We start from the raw sequence: 21,682 nt of genomic DNA, 5'->3' as shown, positions 1-21,682 counted from the left end.
TATGAATTTAAGCACTGAATTCTTTGAAAAAGAAAGTGAACTAAGCAGTGTCTTCCTTTGTTAAATCAGATGCAGATTACAGTTTATGTTCAGAAAAACTACTGGTAAAGATTGTTTATATATCAGCAGTGTCCTTCTGTTCTCCTCCCTCTGTGATATCTTATACTATTACAGGACAACACAGAATTATGCATTTCATTATGTACAGTATAATGAATAGATGCAAATTGACAAGGAGTTTGTCATTAAATGTGCATAAAAACATTAATACAACATTTTAAGGTAGTTTACATTATTTTGAATTACAAAAACCTTAATTTTTTTCTTTTTTTCTTAATAGGCTTCATTTCTTTACCTACTTTCTATAGTCCAGAAGGTGGTTGTACAGTTCTGTGCCTGATTCATTTCGAAAGACACTTTTCTTACAGGTGGAAGTTGTTGACTGATACAGGTTGTTTTTGTTAGAAATTGTGGTTCTATGCTATGCACAGAGCTCTTTTGCTGATATGGACAGGATGTTGCTAAATATTCTATAAGAAAGACTATAGCTTTATTTATTTATTTTCATCCAACATCAACTAATTACAGAAAAAAGTTTTCTTTTGTTCCAGTCTTCTGGATAAGTCAGAGCCTTCATGTAACATTCAGCATTTTTAGTGTAGGGGAAAAAGAAGATGAGATGAATCTCCTATTTTCCCAGTTATCTGCAAAGCAGAAGAGTATGTGCATTAATTAATGTTATTAATATGCATACAAAGTTGATGTGATGGTATTTACCATATAAGCTTGTTATTCGAGCTTCCATTATATGTTGAACTGACAGTCATGAGTTAATTGATTGTGTAAGAAGTCATATACTGATCCATACTGTAATGAAACATTGTCGAACAGTCACATTTATTTTTAATATGTGACACAACAAATTCCACAATGGCATTCTAATAGCATGAACCAGAATTTTTTATTGACCTAAGGCATACATGTATGTGTCGCAATGGTATGTACCAGTTCTACACAAATAAGTGTGGAATATATTTGCAAAAAAAACATATGTTCTAAATTCTTTTCCTTTATTCCATCACTGATGAGAAAAATAATATGGGCTGACAAGTTTCAGGTGTCTGAAGTACAGGACTGTAGTCACTGTTGTCCCGGTACAAAGTACCGTGCAGTGTTGATCTCATTATCACACACAGTTCAGATATACGCAGGCTCACACCTGGATTGCAATAACAAGTGACTGACAGTTGATTGTTCACAAAAGAGCTACCATGGCAACAAGCAACCAGAGAAAGAGTTTGGCCATGCCTTCTGTTTTGTTCATCATTGTCACATTGCACTGTGTGACACTTATGTTGTTAACATAAGCTTTCATAACACGTTTTGTGCTAGCTATTTTACTACAAGCAAACTAATGACTGTGACTAAGTGATAACATTATATGCACCCTGACTACTCAATGGCATACCAAAAGAATTACCACATATCAGGACTGATACAATCTTTAATAACAATTTTACGCATCAACTCTCAGCATAAATGCCAAATACAACAACCAAAGAACAACAACAAAATCCAAGGAATAAACTATCTGTCAACTTCTCTTTTCCAGAGAAAGGAAACCAACTTGCACTGCATGTATCTCACTTTGGCAGTGACAGCACCCACTACGTAAATTCACTACTGCAGTTTAAAAGAAAACTTTCAGAGGAATTGAGTACTGCATTGTACAGCTATTGCTGTTACTTGCATACTGGCCTGCAGATAATTACAAAAGACTGTCACCCCTTCTAGTGTCTATCACTTTCTCATGCTCATCCAGTGTGGCTCAGATATATTTAGTTCATATATACTCAGTAAGATTATCTGTGATTATCACTGAATGTCTGATTTATTATTTTAGGTGTGTGTCATGTGAGTATGTGGTCATTGAGATATACATTTTAATATAGGACATAAACAAGTAGCTTGGTTACAAGGACACCTTTTGGTAGACTGTTCGTATTTGTATGAGGGGTCCTTTTTTCCTGACAACTTAGTATCACCAATGCTATATCTCATGTAAACATTATCTTCCGAATCTTTCTTTTATACTTCATTGTTCATGGAATTTGGTGTGCTAAGATATTTTCATTAAGTGTTTGCAAGGTTAGAATGATAGGAGCATTTTAAAATAATATTAGCAATGTGTGTTGAGTTCATACTACAAATAGTTCATTCTATACACTGTGTCACTCCACTTACTTCAACTTGGCTAAGTGATGAGCTGCCAGGAGAAATAATGCTGTATGACATTATAAAATGAAAATGAGTGTGTTAGCTTTTTATTTGTATACTGTACATGTCTGACAAGACTGATGTTGCACATGAAGATTTGTTTAGGTTACCCAAATGTGGAACCTTTCCTTAAACAATTAACACTGTTACAGAGAAAGCTCCATGGCACCACTTATATTTCAAAACAGTGCATATTTCAGTACAGATTGAATTATTGATTGTAACTAAGCTGTCTCATTGGTCTGTCTTGGATCTAGGAAGTGCTAGTATGTCAATGTATACAGAACAACTTCTGTGTAGCTTGGAAAACGGCCATGAGATCATGCTTGCATAGCTCAAACAGTAAGATTGCAGCCCACAAATGGCTGTATTTAGCGTTAGACCCCAATCTGATGCAGTTTTAATCCAACAAATATAATGCACACTGTAACAGAATAAAGGGGAACATGGGAATAAATGTTTATTTGCACTTCTGCAGACAATTAGTTTTCATGAAGTATAAATGGTTTGTAGCTCCTTTGTATGCCCCAAACATGAAACCATCACTTGACACCTCAGTTCACATGCAAATCTTTCCTATATGATTATGTACCATTTGTTTCCATTAAAGTGAAATGCATATTCGCCACTGACACTACAGTATCATGATATTCTTTCCTCAGTAAGCTCTGCCCTTTCATTTCATTACACCTTCTCCCACATAGATTTTCAGTGGTAAATGATTGCTACTGTAATCCAGTGTCTTCTTATTTCACACTGGTGTCCACAAGACTTATTTACTTCAGCATGAATGTATGAGTGTACCACCTACAGATATCATTATCACTGGGGCAACCACATATACATCATGGCTAATGGCTTCACTGAATTACAATAAGAAAATTGCCTTTAGAAAGTCCATGACTTGCTCTTTTATAGCCAACTAACTTTTCATCCCTACAAGTGCTAACACTGTTCAGCAGAGATGCAAATCAAACCTGTGTATGTACAACATACACATTCATCTATTTTATCTCTCTGTAGATTATATTAGAGAGTAGATGCACTTCCAATTGGTCAACATTGAGGAGATTCTCTGCAATGCGGAACACGTGATAAAACAAGAACACACAGTAAATATTAACAAAATAATAATAGATATGCTAATTTACCTTCCACAGATCTAAAATAAATTGCCCTTGTGGATATGGAGTTGGTAAAAGAAAAGAAAAATTGATGTATATTTACATTTAAAAGTGTATAAAGCTTGTTACCAAAAATAAATGTTCAATATACTTAGGTGCATATGATAATTCTTAGGCTATTGTAGCCACACATCATCAAATAAAAGGAATAAAAAAAATAAACATTTTATAGCACACATTTATAATGGTTGCATTACTGTACAAAATTTGTGCAGAAGTAAGATTGTATGCAATATTCACACCACATGACATTATTAACCAGAGCCATGCATCATACCGCATTTACCTGCCTGAGACAGGCTGCAGCCAACTGCTCCATCCTGTTCCCCACACCGTGGGTAGTTGAGCTCAACTGCGCTGGGAATGGAGTGTGCGAGCTATGGTCAAGCCTGTGTGTCAACAAGACTTGGTGCAGCAGAGAAACAGGCAGTGCTGGGTGGAAATGACAGGCCACACACATGTGGAATTTCTTTCTAAATCCTCTGCACTCCTCTGAGAATCATGAACGTTTAACATGCTAGGAACAGGGCATTCTTGATCCTTTACAAAGAAAAATTACATGTAATGTATAATAACAGACATAACACAAAAACAGTTCTTACTGTAACATGCAAGTGACTAAATTCAGAGCAAATGATTTAATAGCCTTAATGATTTTATAATGCTTCACATTTCACTTATATCACATCAAAAGGGCTGATGAAGCTTTTGCACAATGGGCAGGTCTAGTGTGCAATTTACACTATTGTGATAATCAAAACGTTTTCGTTATGAAATTAATGGGCTCAATACTTCCTTGGAATTCATTGAGGAGGATCCACCTGCTTTGCATATTACATAACTGTGAAATCAGGAACCACAGAAGGTGAAGACAGTCTTAGTACTTTTGCTTTGAGGTTTGTTTCTGGATTTATTTTTTATATACTTGTAAGAAGGAAAACCTCCCCATGAACCATGGACCTTGCCATTGGTGGGGAGGCTTGCGTGCCTCAATGATACAGATAGCCGTACCGTAGGTGCAACCACAACGGAGGGATATCTGTTGAGAGGCCAGACAAACATGTGGTTCCTGAAGAGGGGCAGCAGCCTTTTCAGTAGTTGCAGGGGCAACAGTCTGGATGATTGTCTGATCTGGCCTAGAAACACTAACCAAAATGGCCTTGCTGTTCTGGTACTGCGAACGGCTGAAAGCAAGGGGAAACTACAGCTGTAATTTTTACCAAGGGCATGGAGCTTTACTGTATGATTAAATGATGATGGCATCCTCTTGGGTAAAATATTCCGGAGGTAAAATAGTCCCCCATTTGGATCTCCGGGCAGGAACTACTCAAGAGGACATCATTATCAGGAGAAAGAAAACTGGCATTCTACAGATCGGAGCCTGGAATGTCAGATCCCTTAATCGGGCAGGTAGGTTAGAAAATTTAAAAAGTGAAATGTATAGGTTAAAGTTAGATATAGTGGGAATTAGTGAAGTTCGGTGGCAGAAGGAACAAGACTTTTGGTCAGGTGAATACAGGGTTATAAATATGAAATCAAATAGGGGTAATGCAGGTGTAGGTTTAATAATGAACAAAAAATAGGAGTATGGGTAAGCTACTACAAACAGCATAGTGAATGCATTATTATGGCCAAGATAGACATGAAGCCCATGCCTACTGCAGTAGTACAAGTTTATATGCCAACTAGCTCTGCAGATGATGAAGAAATTGATGAAATTTATGATGAGATGAAAGAAATTATTCAGGTAGTGAAGGGAGACGAAAATTTAATAGTCATGGGTGACTGGAATTCATCAGTAGGAAAAAGGGAGAGAAGGAAACTTTGGTGTCACCGCCAGACACCACACTTGCTAGGTGGTAGCCTTTAAATCGGTCGCAGTCCATTAGTACATGTCGGACCCGCGTGTCGCCACTGTCAGTGATAGCAGACCAAGCGCCACCACACGGCAGGTCTCGAGAGACTTACTAGCACTCGCCCCAGTTGTATGGACGACTTTGCTAGCGATGCTACACTGACGAAGACTCCCTCATTTGCTGAGAAGATAGTTAGAATAGCCTTCAGCTAAGTCATTTGCTACGACCTAGCAAGGCGCCATAGCAATTGACAGTTATCTTATGAAGCATGTATCATCAAGAGCGATGTACACCAATTATGGATTAAAGTTAAGTATTCCAGCAGCTACGTACTTTTCTTTATAGCATTCATTACGTATCCTGTTGCAGACCCCACACCAGCCTGCGTGAGTTTAAATGTGTGCATTTCGGCCTTCTCTAGCAACACATCAAAAACATTGTAGGTGAATATGGATTGGGGCTAAGAAATGAAAGAGGAAGCCACCTGGTAGAATTTTGCGCAGAGCATAACTTAATCATAGCCAACACTTGGTTCAAGAAACATGAAAGAAGGTTGTATACATGGAAGAACCCTGGAGATACTAAAAGGTATCAGATAGATTATATAATGGTAAGACAGAGATTTAGGAACCAGGTTTTAAATTGTAAGACATTTCCTGGGGCAGATGTGGACTCTGACCACAATCTATTGGCTATGAACTGTAGATTAAAACTGAAGAAACTGCAAAAAGTGGGAATTTAAGGAGATGGGACCTGGATAAACTGAAAGAACCAGAGGTTGTACAGAGTTTCAGGGAGAGCATAGGGGAACAATTGACAGGACTGGGGGAAAGAAATACAGTAGAAGAAGAATGGGTAGCTTTGAGGGATGAAATAGTGAAGGCAGCAGAGGATCAAATAGGTATAGAGACAAGGGCTAGTAGAAACCCTTGGGTAACAGAAGAAATATTGAATTTAATTGATGAAAGGAGAAAATATAAAAATGCAGTAAGTGAAGCAGGCAAAAAGGAATACAAACATCTCAAAAATGAGATCGTCAGGAAGTGCAAAATGGCTAAGCAGGGATGGCTAGAGGACAAAAGTAAGGACGTAGAGGCTTATCTCACCAGGAATAAGATAGATACTGCTTACAGGAAAAATAAAGAGACCTTTGGAGAAAGGAGAACCACTTGCATGAATATCAAGAGCTTTGATGGAAACCCAGTTCTAAGCAAAGATGGGAAAGCAGAAAGGTGGAAGGAGTATATAGAGGGTCTATATAAGGGCGACGTACTTGAGGACAATATTATGGAAATGGAAGAGGAGGTAGATGAAGATGAAATGGGAGATATGATACTGCGTAAAGAGTTTGACAGAGCACTGAAAGACCTGAGTGGAAACAAGCCCCCGGAATAGACAACATTCCATTAGAACTACTGACAGCCTTGGGAGAGCCAGTCCTGACAAAACTCTACCATCTGGCAAGCAAGATGCATGAGACAGGTGAAGTGCCCTCAGACTTCAAGAAGAAAATAATAATTCCAATCCCAAAGAAAGCAGGTGTTGACAGAAGTGAAAATTACCGCACTATCATTTTAATAAGTTACAGCTGCAAAATACTAACGCGAATTCTTTACAGACGAAATGAAAAACTGATAGATGCTGACCTTGGGGAAGATCAGTTTGGATGCCGTAGAAATGTTGGAACACGTGAGGCAATACTGACGCTATGACTTATCTTAGAAGGAAGATTAAGGAAAGGCAAACCTAAATTTCTAGCATTTGTAGACTTGGAGAAAGCTTTTGACAATGTTGATTGGAATACTCTCTTTCAAATTCTGAAGGTGGCAGGGGTAAAATACATGGAGCGAAAGGCTATTTACAACTTGTACAGAAACCAGATGGCAGTTATAAGAGTCGAGGGGTATGAAAGGGAAGCAGTGGTTGGGAAGGGAGTGAGACAGGGTTGTAGCCTATCCCCGATGTTATTCAATCTGTATATTGAGCAAGCAATAAAGGAAACAAAAGAAGAGTTCGGAGTAGGTATTAAAATCCATGGAGAAGAAATAAAAACTTTGAGGTTCGCCGATGACATTGTAATTCTGTCAGAGACAGCAAAGGACTTGCAAGAGCAGTTGAACGAAATGGACAGTGTCTTGATAGGAGGGTATAAGATGAACATCAACAAAAGCAAAACGAGGATAATGGAATGTAGTCAAATTAAGTCAGGTGATGCTGAGGGAATTAGATTAGGAAATGAGACACTTAAAGTAGTAAAGGAGTTTTACTATTTGGGGAACTAAATAACTGATGATGGTCGAAGTAGAGAGGATATAAAATGTAGACTAGCAATGGAAAGGAAAGCGTTTCTGAAGAAGAAAGATTTGTTAACATCGAGTATAGATTTAAATCTCAGGAAGTCATTTCTGAAAGTATTTGTATGGAGTGTAGCCATGTATGGAAGTGAAACGTGGACAATAAATAGTTTAGACAAGAAGAGAATAGAAGCTTTCGAAATGTGGTGCTACAGAAGAATGCTGAAGATTAGATGGGTAGATCACATAACTAATGAGGAGGTATTGCATAGAATTGGGGAGAAGAGGAGCTTGTGGCACAACTTGACTAGAAGAAGGGATTGGTTGGTAGGATATGTTCTGAGACATCGAGGAATCACCAATTTAGTATTGGAGGGCAGCATGGAGGGTAAAAATTGTAGAGGGAGACAAAGAGATGAATACACTAAGCAGATTCAGAAGGATGTAGGCTGCAGTAGATACTGGGAGATGAATAAGCTTGCACAGGATAGAATAGCATGGAGAGCTGCATCAAACCAGTCTCATGACTGAAGACCACAACAACAACAACAACAACAAGGAAAAGTCATTTTGCACAGATATGTGGATGAAACGGATAAAAAACTTGTTACTGCTTTATTTGACAGCATTGAAAACTCCATCTTTAACCAGAAACTTATTGGTGACAAAGATTTATTTTCTGTAACTTAGTCTCTGGAAGTTTTGAGTAGCTGCTCGTTTAGATTTATGGTTCATGTGGATTCCTAAATTATCATCTTTTCCATGTGATTGCGAATCCTGTTGTTATTATTGGATACAGCAGGGAAACAATCTTTGAAAGTTTCCCAAATCACTTCAAATATTAGCTAATTTTGTTTTTGACATTTTCATCCAAAGTAAGATGATTTTCTACAAGGAAATTGTGGAGGATATTGAAGAAGTCATTTTGATTGGAACTTCAATAGCTTTCCTAAACAGCAATGTGTTTACTGTATGATTTGTTACAGTCTTCCACATTACACAGTCTTGTGTTTGGTCCATGAAATAATAAGTTTAAAGTGTTTATTTTTAACATAATGTCTGTCAAATAAGCCACAGTTGGAAGCCAGACTTTGACTAGGGAATGGTGTACCTGGTGAAAAAAAGGTAAACATTATACAATATGAGAACAGTCCTGCCATGATATAACAATCTTAAAATTCACTAATTACTAGGAGCACCAGTAATAAAATTAACTATTTTCATTGCAGCATAGGATTCAGAGGTTTTTCACATCCATGTAACAATAAAGTTGCTTTAACTATTACAAGCAAGGGTATATATTTAAGTAACCATCTTGTTGCTGGTGTTACAGCCATTTTAATTATTCTAATATAAGACCAAAGGTGAAGTACTGTATCAGTAAATAGTGTGCGAAGTACAAAACTGCTTGCACACAGGCCACAGAGATTTCGTTTTATACCTGCAACTGGGTAGCACCTGTCAAATGTGACTTGAGCAGCAAAGCTGCACAGGAACTCAGGCAGACTTGGGATCTGGCAGGGAACTGTTCAGCTTGGTGGGCCTCTGTACAGCTCGACTGGCTGACTGGACAGTGAAAGTCAAGACAAGCCTGGCAGTTGCGGCCATGGTCCCAGCAGCCCACGCAGCATTAGTGCAGCTTCTATTATTAACTTTTACACATCAGTTAGTTCTGCTAAGAAATTCGTAAGTGGAGTAGCAGTTCACCGCTAATGAATCCTTTACTCTTCTCAAACTGAACTTTTAATGGCCACTGGCATGTTATTGAAAATGTGTAATGTTGAATGGTAGACACCTTTTGGAACTGAAGTAAATGATTTGAAAGCTTTGTGAAAGTTATTCTTATTTCTAGTGTTGATTCCAAGAACTGAGCTGTTTGTTTGAAAGAATATATGTTTTAATGACAAATTTTCAAAATTTAATTAAGGGATAAATACATTGGGAAGCAGTAGTTAGTATCCTCAGTTCCTTAAATAGCCTTCTGCAAGATGTTCTTGAGTTTACACCACAAATAACTTCTATGGCACATTTCTGCACTCAGAAACTTCTGCTTGGCTTGATGAGTTACCCCAGAAAATAATCCTGCATGAAATTATGGAATGAAAGTAAGCACAGTATACTATGTGTGACATTTGCATAGGAAATAGAGATTTGATTAGGTGCTTCAGCAGTTCTGTGGCATACTCCTCCCACTTAAATTTATTATCAGTCTCTAATTCCAAGAATTTAACACTGTTGACTTCTCCCATCTGCTTGCGTCATATTTCAGACACATACAAGTAGAAAATCTATTACAAGTTCTGAACTTCAGATATTACATTTTTTCAGGGTTTAGTGACAGAGAACTGGCCAAGAACCATTTATTAATGTCCACGAAAATTTCATTATCCAGCCTAAAGCTATATCCGATTTACCATTTGTTGCAATGTTTGCATCATCTGCAGACAAAGCAAACTTGCCATGTGGTAAGATTACTGATGAAAGTTCATTAATATACACAGGAAAAAGTAAGGGCACTAAGATGGAACCTTGGAGGGACACCTAATGTTATTGGTCCCACATGAATGATGCCTGATAGCTTAATACACATCTCTCTCCTACTCAAACACTTTTCCAATCAGTTATATAGGGTCTGAACCATTTTTCAGCATTTACTGTTACGCTGATTTTGATGACAATGAACCTCCTGTTCCCCTCTGTGTAGGGTGTAGACAGTGCCACCATTATGGTGCACAATGACTGCCAGTATCCAGCAGGGCACCGACAAAAGCTGTGCACCCAGACTGCTATCCCCAGTGTGAAACCAGAATGCAGTGGTGGGCAAGATCAAAGATGGAGGAGATGGAGCAGCATCCTTGGCTGACACCCATGTAGAAGCCCTGCTGGGCTATGGGAACCAATAGAAGTCATCTGGCAAGCCGTAGTTTTTCACCTTGGTGTTAAAGCTTTGAAACATCCACTCATTCTCTTTGTTAGATTGTGTGTGGAAAGGAGGCAAGTGAATGTGGTGAACACTGCATGGCACACAGCAATTGTGAAACACCTGAGATGGAAACTGGGGTCCATTGTCAGGAAAGAGGGTAACTGGAAGACCTTCAGCAGAAAAACAATTGGAGGAAGTTTGAATAGTGACCTTGGTAGTAGCTGAGGGGCACCAGACCATGAATAGCAAACAGGAAAAATCATCAATGACAGTCAGCCAGAATACATTCAGGAACAGCCCTACAAAATCAAAATGGCTGAGTTTCCAGGGCTGGGTGGCTGAAGGCCACGGAGAGAAAGATAACCTGGGAGCCACCTATTGATTAGCACACTGGGGACACACAGCAACCAAGTGTTCCTGCTCTGTCAATGCCGTGCCAGTAAAGACGTATGTGAATGAAGGCATTGGTACAGCAAGCACTCCAGTGCCCCTCATGTAACAGCTGCTAAACCTCCTGCTACAAACTCCCAGGAATGACCACCTGCAGAGCTGTGATACAGGGAAGTGAAGAGGACCCCATCTAGGACTGAGAGACAATCATGCAACACAAAGTAGTCATCAAACAGTTAAGATGAGTGGCCCAGAAGATGAGAAGATGCATCCTGTTGGACAAGGCAGACTACCTGCTTGAGAATAGAGTTGGCTGCTATTGCCTTTACAACTCAGGCACTAGTGATCAGAAAACCATCTGCCACTTGGCAGGAGATGACATTCAAATGAAAACACATGAGCTTCTCCCGATCAAACTCAGAATCTGGGCCAACAGGCAGCCAGAATAAGGCATCTACAATGGTATACCACTCTGTGGCATGAAAATGAATGTCATGTTGTATTTGGAGAGGATCAAGACCCACTGCTGCAACCTGTGGGCGACCCTATTGGGATCTTTGTGGACAAACTAAATAATAAAAATTAAGGGCTTGTGGTTCATAATTAGTTGTAATTTGGTCTTATACAAGAAAATGTGAAATTTAGTGACTGCTTACATAATGGCCAGAGCTTTGCCCTCTACCTGAGAATACTGGACCTGTGTTGGACTTGCTGCGTAACAGTCTACAACAATATGGTATTATTTTCCAACACAGCAGATCGTCTAATGCTGGGGACACTATAATTTGTCATATCTGAAGTAACACAATGCATATGATGGCAAGAGGGAGTGGCAGCTGGGACAGTGTATAAACACACTGCAGGAACTGCAGGATTGACCAGGTTGCAATTCCATGAAATCGTCCTTCCCATAGGTGGTGCACACAGCCAGGCTATACCACCGTGACACCTCACCAGTTTCTAATTACTTTCCAGTGGCTTGTGGGATGACATACGACTGGGCAATTGACAAAACCTCTTTGAGGGATGGGAGTCTGACTGAAGGGCCCATTGTCAAACTTCCTTGTCTGGGGTGGAATCTGGTGAACCACAATGTCTGCATATGACATTTTTTTGACTTGTCTATGACAAAATGGTACTTGTGACTATGGCCATAGAGGGTCATGGCTCAGGTGCGTTAAAATGGATTTGGCTGCTTCTTGCATTGGTAAAATTCAGCAATAATAGGAAGACAACAGTGGCCATAAGACATCAAACAGCAGCAAGGAAGGTTCCTGCAATGGGGTCAATTGCCACAACACTTGATGAGAGGTGGGAGACATCCATGACAAAAACAGTGCACGACATACCTCTGCATCAGTAACATGGAAGACATGAAAATGCTGCCATAGGCAGTGTTTGTTCACCTCCCAGTCTTTCACCACCTCATCAAATGATGGGAACTGAGGAGAAAATGGAGATCAATTTTTGGAGACCAATACAAGCAAAGCCTGATGCATCATGGTGATGATGTTGTTTTGACTTAATGAAAGCACCAGAACAAAGATGAAGAATGCAAGAGCAGAGGAGGCTGTGAGATGATGTCAGCCAATAGTTTGCTGACTGGGACCACACCATGATAGGGGCAACCTCTAGCTGAAGAGAATGTAAGTTACATTCCTGCCAACTTCAGGGGCAGTAGAAGACTGACTCTAGTAGACTCAGACTAGAAGAGAGCACCAGAAGATCTGTTACTTGTGATCCATATCCATTACTTGCAGGGACATTCTATATAGCAAAAGACATTGATTATTTGCATGTTGCCAACAGCTTGCAACATGATATATTAAACCATAGTTAAGTATTGTCAGTCTACTTTATTGTAATAAAAACTATTAATGTGATTTGCTTGAATTGTTGTATAGCTGTCTAAGACAGCAGCATCCTTTAGGCACCCTATAAAAGATGAGTGGGCAGGACTCCACAGATGTCCTAAATGCAAACAGTAACTGCATAATAAAAAACACATGAAGGTATAACCCTACTCATTGCCAGTGTGTTTAGTCCCACAAGAAAATACCACATGATGACTGACACAATAAACTTTACTGAGCCACTCCACAGCTAGTGTAACCATTCTAACAACAGTCTAATAACTCATCTGCAGAGGCAAACATATCAGCAAGTTAGAGTTCTCTAAAAGCTGTTGGCTGGTCGTAGAGTGCATGGACAAGAGCCTGTGTATGTCTCTAAAAGTGATGACCTCTGACAGTTGTCAAACTTCTAGCTTTGTCTGTCAACTTTGGTGGTGTGCCTTATGGCTGCATGCCCAGAGCTCATGTGTGGATCTATGTGAGTCACTGCATGCATGCTTCTGCAGCCTCACATTTGTCCTCAGAAGATACCTGCTTAGCAATTTTGCACTGAGTTTCAATATCATTATTTAAAGCATGTATTCCTCTTTCCCTGCTTTGTTTCCTGCATGTTTATGTTCTCTCCTCTTTTTAAGCAAATTCATTATCTCATGTGATATCCAAGGATTTTTACTGGGTCTGGTAGTTTTACTGATTTGATTCTCTGCTGCCCTCACTATTTCATCTCTCATGGCTATCCATTCATCTTCCACTGTATTTCTTTGCCATGTTTCCATCAGACGTTGCTTAGTACATCCTTTAAAACTTTGAATGATGCCTGCTTCTTTAAAGTTATCCAGTTCTCATCTTCTTAATTTTCTACCCTCCTGCAATTTCTTCTGTTTTAATCTGCAGTTGGTAATAAATTATGGTTAAATTCCACATCTCCTGCTGGAAGTTGATGTTATATAATCAGTCTGAAAACTTTTGTGGTGTCCAGTTCTCCTCCATGAATAAAACCTGAGTTCATTGTTCTTAAATAAAGTGTTTGCAAAGATTAAATTATGCTCTGTGCAAAAGTCTACCAGGTGGCTTCTCCTTTTATTCCTTTCCTACAGTCTGTTTTACTACTGTCTTCCCTTTTCTTGCTGTTTGTAGTATCAGATTAATCTCCCATCAGTCACCCTGTTGCTTGCATGACTGTGTATTCATGTAAGGCCATAAACAAAATGCAAAAAGAAACACGATTCAACTGACAAGGGGACACATTTTCATTGATTGGGAGCCCAGTCTTGATTTCCGATGCCCACTGCAATTACAATTTCTTTCCTTTGGCTCAACATTCAGAGTCACGCAGTCGTCATCTACTATGGAATGCTGTATTATGTCACCAATTCTGCGACAGATCAAAGCCTATCCTGGTTTATGTAATGAGCAAGCCTTAGTCCTCAATATTACATAATGAAGCGTGGACACCCAACACCTTTTTGCATACTCATGGTTTCACAATCCTTCAACCATTTTCCTTGGTACTAACAAAAATGGCATGCAAACAGCTTACCAGCTTTCCTGTTAGGGGCACTCATTTCCAGGCATTGGATCACAACAATCTGCACTTCATCAAATAATTTAAGAGTGAAGACAACAATACACCATACAGTAGAGGTATTGAGTAGTTTACAGGAATATAAATTAGGTTTAAAAATTCGCTAATACTTGGATGAATTCTTTTTCTCTCTTGTCTATCTCAATGATTTCTTTTATCTCATCATACATTGTTTACCTCTTCATTTGTAGAGCTAGCTGAAAAGAGAAGACCAAAGTGGGTAATTTCAAGCCAGACAGACGAAACGTAGAAGATTGATTTTGCTATTAGGGCACCAAAGTATGTAATGAACATTGATGTAGGAGGAAAATAAATTAAGTCTTTTCTGAAGGTATTTATCTGGAGTATAGTCTTGTATGGAAATGAAATATGGACAATAAATGGTTGAGGTAAAGAGTTAGTAGAAGCTTTTGAAGTGTGGTGGTACAGGAGAATGCTGAAAATATTTTTAACCCACTCTGCTTGGGCCTCATAACTTACTTTTCTGTCCAAATAGCAAAACTCACCTCCTATTTTAGTGTGTCCATGTTTTTCATTGAGCACCACAGATGAAGAAATTGAAATTATATTTCATGAGAGAAGACGTTATTCATTGATGTGTGCTATTGGAGAGATACTGAGTCAAACTGAGAAGAAAAGAAATGTATGGAACAATTTGATTAAAAAAAATGGAATGATCAGATGGTGTTAGCCAGGAGTCCACACCAGGGAAGTTCAGCCACACAGTTGCAAGTCTCTTCAGTTGACATTACATTGGGTGACTTTTATGTTGATTACAATGTAATGATGTGGACAACACAACATCATGTGTCCAAGTGGAGAAAATCTGACCTGGCCAAAAACTGAACCCAGGCCTACTGCATGACAGTCAGATGCACTGACCACTCATCTAAGGGGCATACTGATTAAAAAAAAGAAATACCTGGTTGATAGGACACATTTTTAGGCATTTGGTCACATGTAAAGGCTGTTAGTGGCACCAAACTTGATGCCCAGACACTCACTGAAGAGACAGGAACTAAAATTGAGGGTGGCAAAGCAAAAGCAGGAATTTTTAACTTCATTTTTAAATTTTCCTCTACAAAGGAAAATCCAGGAGACCTGTCCCTATTTAATATCTGAACTTCTGAAAAGATGAGTGAAATAGATATTAGTGTTAGTGGCATTGACAAACAGCTGAAGTCATAAAAACTGAACAAAGCTCTAGGTCCTGATGGAATCCCTGTTAGTTTCTATACCAAATTTATGGCTGAGTTAGCCCAGTAGTGTGAAAAAAACACAAGTCAAACTTGTTTGCAAGAAGGGTAGTAGAAGTTATCCACAAAACTACCATCCAATACCCTTGACATAGATGTGATATAGAATGTTAGAACATATTCTGAGCTTAAATTTAGTGGGATATCTCGAACATAATGATTTCCAGCTAACTGGCATGGGTACCAGAAACATAGATCATGTGAAAGCCAACTCACACTTTTCTCACATGACTTGGTGAATGCTTTGGATCAAAGTAGTTGGGTAGCTTCAGTATTTCTTGATTTCTGAAAAGCATTTGACTAAGTACCACAACAATGCCCATTGTCAATTAAGTAAAATCACATGGGGCTTCAAGCAAAATTTGTTGCTGGATTGAGGTTTTCTTGCTGGGGCAGACGAAGCAAGTTACCTCGGATGGAGAGTCATTGACAGCTGTCGAAGTAACTTTGGGTGTGCACACGGAAGTGTGTTGGAACCCTCATTGTTCAAGTTGTATATTAATTATTTTGCAGACAATATTAACATCAGACTGCAGATGATGCAATTATCTACAGGGAAGTACTGCCTGAAAGAGGCTTGATAAGATTTCAAATTGGTGCAAATATTGGTAATATGCTTAAAAATGTTGAGAAATATAAAAGTGTGCACTTCCCAAAACAAAACCAAAAATGTATGATCCTACGACTATAGTCAGTGAGTCATGGCTGGAATCTACCAACTAATACAAATACCTGAGTGTACCACTTTGAGGGATACAAAATGTAATGATCACATAGGCCCAGTCACGGGTAAAGCAGGTGGTAGAGTTCAGTTTATTGGCGGAATACTGGGAAGTGCAAATCAGCCTACGAGGGAAATGCTTTCAAATAACTCATGCGACCCAGCCTAGAATATTACTCAGCTGTATAGGACCTGCACCAAATAGGACTAACAGAGGATATTCAATGCATGCAGACAAGGATGGCATGAATGGTCACAGGTTTGTTGGATCCATGAAAATGGAAATGAGCGTTTGGCGTCATTGGCTGGGAGGCCCCTTACGGGGCAGGTCTGGCCGCCTTGGTGCAGGTCTTATTATATTCAATGCCACATTGGGTGACCTGCACACCAGATGGTGATGAAATGATGATGAAGACAACTCAGCACCCAGCCCCTGAGTGGAGAAAATCCTTGACCCAGCCTGGAATCGAACCTGCCCCCCTTAGGATGGCAGTCCATCACCATGACCATTCAGCTATTGGGGCAGACTGTTGGATCCATGGAAGGATGTCTCAGAGAAGCTGAAGAAATTGAATTTGCAGACTCTTGAAGTTAGATGCAAACAATGCTTAGAAAGTCTATTAACATAGTTTCAAGAATGACTTTAAATGATGACTCTAAGAATATACAACAAGCCCCCAACATATCACTCCCATTGAAATTATGAGAGCAAGATTAGATTAATTACAGCATATGCGAAGATATTTATACAATCATTCTTCCCATGTTCCATACATGAAAGAAAAGGAAAAATCCTTAATAACTTTTAGAGTGGGATGTAGCCTCTGTCATGAACTTCACTGTGATCTGCGGAGTGTACATGTGTTGTCAGATGTACAGGTTGGTGCATAAGTTCAAAGTGATTTTGTTCAGCGTGTTGGTATCCTGGTTGCTATGGGTTTATTTATCACCTTAATACATATATATATATATATATATATATATATATATATATATATATATATATATATATATATATATATATATATATATATATATATATATATATATATATATATATATATATATATATATATAATGGAAGGAAACATTCCACGTGGGAAAAATTATATATAAAAACAAAGATGAGGTGACTTACCGAACAAAAGCGCTGGCAGGTCGATAGACACACAAACAAACACAAACACACACACAAAATTCAAGCTTTCGCAACAAACTGTTGCCTCATCAGGAAAGAGGGAAGGAGAGGGGAAGACGAAAGGAAGTGGGTTTTAAGGGAGAGGGTAAGGAGTTATTCCAATCCCGGGAGCGGAAAGACTTACCTTAGGGGGAAAAAAGGACAGGTATACACTCGCACACACGCACATATCCATCCACACATACAGACACAAGCAGACATATTTAAAGACCAATATGTCTGCTTGTGTCTGTATGTGTGGATGGATATGTGCGTGTGTGCGAGTGTATACCTGTCCTTTTTTCCCCCTAAGGTAAGTCTTTCCGCTCCCGGGATTGGAATGACTCCTTACCCTCTCCCTTAAAACCCACTTCCTTTCGTCTTCCCCTCTCCTTCCCTCTTTCCTGATGAGGCAACAGTTTGTTGTGAAAGCTTGAATTTTGTGTGTGTGTGTTTGTGTTTGTTTGTGTGTCTATCGACCTGCCAGCGCTTTTGTTCGGTAAGTCACCTCATCTTTGTTTATATATATATATATATATATATATATAATTTTTTTTTAGTTCACTGCTGCTATTTGAGATTACATATTGTCATTTTGCCATTTGGAGATAGTGGAGATGTGATCACTACAAAACGGAGTACCAAGTGGGGGTATCAGAACATATCCAACACATTCTTACATTTGAGTTTAGTGGTGGGGTGACAGCAGTGGATGCAGTTACAAACATGTGTGCCATGTATGAGGACAATTCCATTGGGTTGTTACTGCTGCAGAATAATAGCGTGACCCAGTTACTCCCACTGGTTACTCACAAGTCATAGTTACTCCTGCAGGTAATCAGAACTCATAGTTAGACCTGTAGGATACTTGCAAGTCATAGTTAGTCCTGCAGATTACTCACAGTTCATAGTTACTCTGGCTACTTACTTGCAAATCATAGTTACTCCTACAGGTTCCTCACATGTCTTAGGTACTCCTGTCGACCCCTCACATATAATGATTATTCCAACAGCATTCTTGCAAGTTATTGTTACTCCTAGAGGTTACTCACAAGTGATAGTTACTGCCACTGGTTACTTGTAAAGCATCGTTACTGCTGCAGGTAACACACAAGTCATATTTTCTGCTGGTGTGTACTTGCCAACTATAGTTTCACCTGCAGGTTCCTAAAAGTCATAATTAGCTTCACATTTCACTCACAATTCATAGTTACTCCCACAGGTTACTCATAAAATGTGGTTACACCTACAAGTGTCTCACTAGTCATAGTTGCACCTTCAGGTTTCTCGCAAGTCATACATTTTCCCAGATGTTATTTGTAAGTCATAGTTAGTCCAGTAGGTTACTTGTAAGTTGAGGTTACTTCTGCAGGTTACTTGTAACTCATAATTACTCTCAAATGTTTTTTCAAATCACAATTATCCCAGTAGGTTGCTCCCAAGTCATAGCTATCCCTGCAGGTTACTCACTAGTCATATTTAGTTACCACTGTAGGTTCCTTGTATTTCATAGTTATTCCCACATGTTACTCACAATTCATAGTTATTCCTGCAGGTTACACACAGGCCGTATTTGGTCTTTCAGGTTACTCACATCTCATAGTTATGTCTGCAAAATAATCACAATTCTTAGTCACTCCTGAAAGTTAGTTGCAAGTTATAATTGCCCCCACACATTACTTGCTAAACATAGTTACTTGTCTAAGTCAGTCACAAGTCACAGTTATGTGCAATAGGTACATGTAAGTCATATTTATACCCATTAGTTAGTCACATGCTGTATTTACATCTGCAAGTTCCTCACAAATAAAATTAATTTCGATATTTATTTGTAAGATGCAGTTACTTGAAAATATTACTTGCTGTTCATAGTTAATTGTGTGAGTTTGGAACAAGCCACAGCTAGGCTTACAAGTACCTGTGTGTCATAGTTAATACTGCAATTTACCCATGTAGTGTAGTTACCCCCACAAGCCCCATGAAAATAATAGTTGTATTGTGCATTCCATTGTTACTGAAGCACCTCATAAATCATAATTTCTAATTATAAGTCATAGCTCTTAACACAGGTTACATGCATATTAATGTGACTGCAAAAAGTTACCTGCACCTCATAGTTACTCCAGCAAGTTATGGGCATGACATGGTCATATCCAATTTTATCCAATATCACAATTACTGCAGCAAGATTCACAAAAGTCACCTGCAAGGCATAGGTCCTTCTGAAAGTTACTCACAAACCACTGTTACTACCATAAGTTACTCACAATGCATAGTTTCTCCCAGAAATCTCTCAAAATTCATAGTTTCCCTTACATGTTCTTCACAATTCATAGTTTTTGTACAAGTTGCTCACAATTCATACTTTCTCCTACAACCCATTCACAATTCATAGTTTATCCCACAAGTACCTCACAATTCATAGTTACTCCTGCATGATACATGCATGACATAGTCATTCATTCAAGTTATTCACAAATCATTGTTACTGCCACTATTTATTCACAAATCATAGTTACTCCCACAGGTTACCCACAAATCACTGTTACTCCTGCTGGTAACTTGCAACTAATAGTGACACATGTGGGTTACTCATAAATCACAGTTTCTCCTGCATGTTACTCGAAATTGTAGTTACTCCTACAGGTGTCTCCCAAGTGTCAGTTATTCCCACAGTCTGCTTGATGGAGATAGTTACTCCCACAGGTTACTCAAAGTTCATAGTTTCTCCCACCTGTTTCTCATAGGTCATAGTCACTTCTGCTGGTTACTTGTATGTCATAGTTATGTCTGCAGTGAATATGCAGGTCATAGTTTAACTTGCAGGTTACTCGTAAGTCATGGTTACTCCCAGATGTTTCTCACTAGTAATAGCTAAACCTGCAAGTTATTCAGAAGTTGTAGACATTCCCTCATGTTACTCGAAAGTTGTAGTTACCCCCACAGGTTCCGCGCAACACATAGTTACTCCTGCAAGGTTTCTTGCAAGTTGAGTTGTTCCTGCATGTCAATTGCAATTCATAGTTAGACGCACAGGCCGCTTGCAAGTCATAGCTTCTCCCACAGGTTCCTCCAGCAGGATACTCACAAGTCATGTTTACTCCTAAAGGTTAGTCACTTCTCACTATTACTCCCACAGGTTACTTGCAAGTCATAGTTAATTCCCAGGTTACTTTCAAGTCATAGTTATCTCTCAGGTTCCTTGCAAGTCATAGCTTCTCCCACAGGTTCCTTGCAAATCACAGTTACTCCCGCAGGTAACTCACAGATAGTAATTACTCCTGCAGGTTATTCACAAGTCATAACTACTGCAACAAGTTACTTCCAAATCATAGGTACTTCTGCAAAATAGTCACATATTTATTTATTTATTGTTCTGTGGGACCACATTTAGGAGAAGTCTCCATGGTCATGGAACGAGTCAATACATGAAATTATAACACGATTGTAGAAACAGATAAAATGAAATATAAGAAACATATTCAGGCGACAAGTCGTTAGTTTAAATAAAGAAAATCAACAATGTAACACTGGAATTTGCTTAATTTTTTAGCTCTTCCAGGAGCTCCTCGACAGAATAGAAGGAGTGAGCCATGAGGAAACTCTTCAGTTTAGACTTAAAAGTGTTTGGGGTACTGCTAAGATTTTTGAGTTCTTGTGGTAGCTTATTGAAAATGGATGCAGCAGAATACTGCACTCCTTTCTGCACAAGAGTCAAGGAAGTGCATTCCACATGCAGATTTGATTTCTGCCTAGTATTAACTGAGTGAAAGCTGCTAACTCTTGGGAATAAGCTAATATTGCTAACAACAAACGACATTAAAGAAAATACATACTGTGAGGGCAATGTCAAAATTCCCAGACTATTGAATAGGGGTCGACAAGAGGTTTTCGAACTTACACCATACATAGCTCGAACAGCCCGTTTTTGAGCCAAAAATACCCTTTTTGAATCAGAAGAATTACCCCAAAAAATAATATCATATGACATAAGCGTATGAAAATATGCGAAGTATACTACTTTTCGTGTTGAAATGTCACTTATTTCAGATACTGTTCTAATGGTAAATAAAGCGGCATTTAGTTTCTGAACAAGATCCTGAACATGGGCTTTCCACAACAGCTTACTACCTATCCGTATGCCTAGGAACTTGAACTGTTCTGTC

General features: G+C 38.9%; 1 long non-coding RNA gene across 2 annotated transcripts in view; it reads right to left on the bottom strand.

Moving 5' to 3' along the window:
- Window positions 1-545: 545 nt before the first annotated feature.
- The window catches only part of LOC126416473 (uncharacterized), a 44,015-nt gene continuing 22,878 nt past the window's right edge, over window positions 546-21,682 (bottom strand). For both annotated transcript variants that reach the window (XR_007575465.1, XR_007575464.1), the window contains exons 2-3: window positions 3,748-4,001; window positions 546-704 (exon numbers count right to left, since the gene is read on the bottom strand). This is a non-coding gene — a long non-coding RNA (uncharacterized LOC126416473). The remainder of the gene's footprint in view (window positions 705-3,747; window positions 4,002-21,682) is intronic.

This window comes from Schistocerca serialis, chromosome 8 (genome assembly GCF_023864345.2).
Source record: "Schistocerca serialis cubense isolate TAMUIC-IGC-003099 chromosome 8, iqSchSeri2.2, whole genome shotgun sequence".
In the NCBI taxonomy this organism is placed as follows: Eukaryota; Metazoa; Arthropoda; class Insecta; order Orthoptera; family Acrididae; genus Schistocerca; species Schistocerca serialis.
The sequence above is the reverse complement of the archived record's forward strand: the minus strand, read 5'-3'. Positions and strand labels throughout refer to the sequence as shown.